The following is a 5,222-nucleotide window of genomic DNA, read 5'->3' as shown; positions in this document are numbered from 1 at the left end:
GTGTGCAAACATTATCGCGAGGTTCATGCACCCAGGAAAAATGCCACTGGTGAAAAGCCATCAAAAATATGCTTGAAAGAGAACATCGTAACTGACATACAGTGTGGCCAGTGGCCAGTTCAGTAATGAGTCAGTAATGAGAATTCAGAATCAAGCTATAGTAAGTCATTATTATGAGATAGCAAGTCATATTTATGAGATAACAAGTCATTATTGTGAGATAATAAGTGATAATTATGAGATAGCAAGTCATTATTGTGAGATAGCAATAGCAAGTCATATTTATGAGATAGTTAGTCATTATGGGATTGTAAGTCAATTATGAAATAGTAAGTCATTATAGTGCGATAGTAAGTCATAATTATGAAATAGTAAGTCATTATTATGAGATGTGTACGTCCTGCAGTTTGACCCCTTTTAAAGAGGAAATCTGGGATTCCAAAATTAACAAAGCATTTTCCCCACAATTTAATTTGGTTAACAGCTGAGGAATGGGCCAGGAGAAAGGTAACCACTGTCAAATACATAGACGCAAGGACTTCACATATGGGTGCAAGGACTGACCATCCATGAGAACAAAATTATACACTACCGTTCAAAAGTTTGGGGTCACTTAGAAATGTCCTTGTTTTTGAAATAAAAGCACATTTTTTGTTCATTAAAATAACATCAAATTGATCAGAAATACAGTGTAGACATTGTTAATGTTGTAAATGACTGTTTTAGCTGGAAACGGCAGATTTTTTATGGAATAACTACATAGGCGTACAGAGGCCCATTATCAGCAACTATCACTCCTGTGTTCCAATGGTATGTTGTGTTAGCTAATTCAGGTTTATCATTTTAAAAGGCTAATTGATTATTAGAAAACCATTTGCAATTATGTTAGCACAGCTGATAACTGTTGTGCTAATTAAAGAAGAAATAAAACTGGCCTTCTTTAGACTAGTTGAGTATCTGGAGCATCAGCATTTGTGGGTTCGATTAGAGGCTCAAAATGGCCAGAAACAAAGAACTGTCTTCTGAAACTCGTCAGTTTATTCGTTTTCTGAGAAATGGCCAAGAAACTGAAGATCTGGTACAACGCTATGGTCCTACTCCCTTCACAGTACAGTGCAAACTGGCCCTAACCAGAATAGAAAGAGGAGTGGGAGGCTCCGGTGCACAACTGAGCAAGAGGACAAGTACATTAGAGTGTCTAGTTTGATAAACAGATGCCTCACAAGTCCTCAACCGGCAGCTTCATTAAATAGTACTCGCAAAACAACAGTCTCAACGTCAACAGTGAAGAGGCAACTCCAAGATGCTAGCCTTCTAGGCAGAGTTCCTCTGTCCAGTGTCTGTGTTCTTTTGCCCATCTTAATCTTTTATTGGACAGTCTGAGATATGGCTTTTTCTTTGCAACTCTGCCCAGAAGGACAGCATCCCTGAGTCGACTCTTCACTGTTGACATTGAGACTGGTGTTTTGCGGGTACTATTTAATGAAGCTGTTTACAATTACATTGTCTTCAAACAATGGAGTAAAACATGCTTCTAACCATTGCTCATGAGGCATTTCTAAGTTATATTATACAAGAATCAATGGCCATATATTAATTCAAATGTCCAAGAATGGATGTACCAATCCCAGATTGCCCCTTTAATGGATTGAATTGAATTAATGAATTAAATGTGATGTAAACCAGATGTTATCAAACAGGCACCAACTCACATCAACAAAACTCTCCAATCAACAAAACTAACTCTATCTCGCTGTCTCACACACAGACACACACGAACACGCAAAACATGAATTGATAATGCAGAACATAAACATGCACACACAGATGAAAATGTTGAGTAAAATGGAGCTTATGGCATTTTATCCAAGTCAGATAATATTTTAACAATTGCATAGGCCTATTGATTCAACTCTAGCTAGTGTCAAAATTGAATGAAAAAAGGACCCACTATTTCCATCAGTATCTGTTGTAATAATAAATTAGCTTCCAAGGTCATTCTGCACTATGAACTACATCAACGTTTTTTGACCTAGAGTTAGACAATAAGCAAACATAAAATGACAATAATGGCAAGTGAATAATACTTATTCAACACCAACAAATATATTTGAACATCTAAAAATAATAAAATTAAACATTTTTAAAAATACATTAGTTAGCACGTTTCTTTGTTGAAAAACGTTGAATGTCCTTGGTTCTGTTTCAGGTAGGACTGTCAACAAAACAAATAGTCCTATTATGACATCAAGGTTCCCACATGGAATTATATTATGTTTCCGAATTTTCACATTATTTCCAAGTAAAACAGAACAAAATATTACACTGGAATGCTCTTTCCACCAAATACATGCAAATCATTTCATAATTCAAACGAGTGTCAGTTACAAAGGAATCCAACATACTTTTTCAATCCATCATCCTCAGCCAAGAAGGCAGTGTACGAAAGTGGTGGCTGATGAGGGGAGGACGGCTCATAATAATGGCTGGAATGGAGCAAATGGAATGGCATCAAACACATGGTTTTCCATGTGTTTGATGTATTTGATACCATGACACTTATTCTGCTCCAGTCATTACCAATAGCCACTTCTCATCAATTAAGGTACCACCAACCTCCTGTGGTACACCTGCATTGCTTCGTGCTTCTACACCTGCAATGCTTGCTGTTTGGGGTTTTATGCTGTGTTTCTGTACAGTACTTTGAGATATCAGCTGATGTAAGAAGGGCTATATAAATACATTTGATTTGATTTGTGTACGAATTGGTAAGGCTACAAAGATTTTGGTGGCAAAAAAATATTTTGTTATTATTATTATTTTAGAATTTATTTCCATAATACAGTTTATTAAATACAGTATTATGTATTTGTTTAATGTAAATTATTCTCTGTAAAAAGTCAGCCAGCATATATTTCCAACTTCGGACTTGACTTTGTGTGCATCCTAAATGGCACCTACATGCATTCGGAAAGTATTCAGACCCCCTGACCTTTTCCACATGTTGTTTGTTACATTACAGCCTTATTCTAAAATGTGTAAAATATTTTTCCCCCCTCATTTACACACAATACCCCATAATGGCAAAGCAAAAACAGTTTTTTTACATTTTCGCCAATTTATTACAAATAAAAAGCCTAAACATCACATTTACATAAGTATTCAGACCCTTTACTCAGTACTGTTGAAGCACCTTTGACAGCAATTAGCCTCAAGTCTTCTTGGGTATGATGTTACAAGCTTGGCACACCTGTATTTGGGGAGTTTCTCCCATTCCTCTCTACAGATCCTCTCAAGCTCTGTAAGGTTGGATGGGGAGCGTTGCTGCACAGCTATTTTCAGGTCTCTCCAGAGATGTTCGATCAGGTTCCAGTCCGGGCTCTTGCTGGGCCACTCAAGGACATTCAGAGACTTGTCCTGAAGCCACTCCTGCGTTGTCTTGGCTGTGTGGGTCGTTGTCCCACACAGCCAAGATGGATGCAAGATGGCGCCAACAGAGATGGTAGCCTTGCTTCAAGTCCTTAGGAAACTATGCAGTAATGAGTTTTTTAAATGTATTATTTCTTACATTGTTAGCCCAGAAAATCTTAAGTGTTATTACATACAGCCGGGAAGAACTATTGGATATAAGATCGACGTCAACTTACCAACATTACGACCAGGAATATGACTTTCCCGAAGCGGATCCTTTGTTCGGACCTCCACCCTGGACATTGGGTCTAATCCCAGAGGCCGACCCAAAACAACGTCGTCGCCGCAGGACAGGCAGATGGAGTGGCCTCCTGGTCAGACTTAGAAGGCGACCACACCATCCACTGCTTCTGAGCATATTACTCGCCAAAGTCCAGTCTTTATACAACAAGGTGGACGAAATTAGGGCACGAGTTGCCTTCCAGAGAGACATCAGAGATTGTAACATTCTCTGTTTCACGGAAACATGGCTCATTCAGGATATGTTCAGGAAACAGCAGAGGGAGCACCCCCCTATCCACATCGATGGGACAGTAGTGGAGAAGGTGAAAAGTTTTAAGTTCCTCAGCGTACACATCACGGACAAAACTAAATTGTCCACCCACACAGGCAGCGTGGTGAAGAAGGTGCAACAGCTCCTCTTCAACCTCAGGAGGCTGAAGAAATTTGGCTTGTCACCTAAAACCCTCAAAAACTTTTACAGATGCACAATCAAGAGCATCCTGTTGGGCTGTATCACCGCCTCATATGGCAACTGCTCCGCCCTCAACCGCAAGGCTCTCCAGAGGGTAATGCGGTCTGCACAACACATCACCGGGGGCAAACTACCTGCCATCCAGGACACCTACAGCACCCGATGTCACAAGAAGGCCAAAAAGATCATCAAGAACAACAAACATCCGAGCCACTGCCGGTTCACCTCGCCGTACATGTGTATCAAAGCAGGGACCGAGAGACTGAAAAACAGCTTCTATCTCCAGGCCATCAGACTGCTAAACAGCCATCACTAACATAGAGAGGCTGCTGCCAACATACAGACTCAAATCACTGGCCAATTTAATAAATGGATTTAATAAAGGTATCATGAGTCACTTTAAATAATGACATTTGAATAATGTTTACATATCTTACATTACTCATCATATGTATATACTGTATTTTATACCATATATTGCATCTTGCCTAGGCCATCGCGCATCCATATATTTATATGTACAAATTCTTATTCCATCACCTTACATTTGTGTGTGTAAGGTAGTCATTGTGAATTTGTTAAGATTACATGTTAGATATTACTGCACTGTCGGAACTAGAAGCACAAGCATTTCGCTACATTCGCATTAACATTTGCTAACCATGTGACCAACAAAATGTGATTTGTCCTGTTGTTGGTGAACCTTTGCCCCAGTCTGAGGTCCTGAATACTCTCGAGCAGGTTTTCATCAAGGAAGGATCTCGCTGTACTTTGATTCGTTCATCTTTGCCTCGATCCTGTCTAGTCTCCCAGTCCCTGCCGCTGAAAAACATCCCCACAGCATGCTTCACCGTAGGGATGGTGCCAGGTTCCTCCAGATGAGACACTTGGCATTCAGGCCACAGAGTTTAAAAACAATGTTAGGTAAATACCAAATGAAATAGGACATTAAATAAACCGGTTTATAATTGACTTTCAGAATATTATCCATAAACGAATTTACTCTGTATTCATTTAAATAACATTTAAATCGTTTTTGTGCTTTTGATTTTGTTCA

The sequence above is a fragment of the Oncorhynchus mykiss genome, chromosome 22, assembly GCF_013265735.2.
Source record: "Oncorhynchus mykiss isolate Arlee chromosome 22, USDA_OmykA_1.1, whole genome shotgun sequence".
NCBI lineage: Eukaryota > Metazoa > Chordata > Actinopteri > Salmoniformes > Salmonidae > Oncorhynchus > Oncorhynchus mykiss.
The sequence above is the reverse complement of the archived record's forward strand: the minus strand, read 5'-3'. Positions refer to the sequence as shown.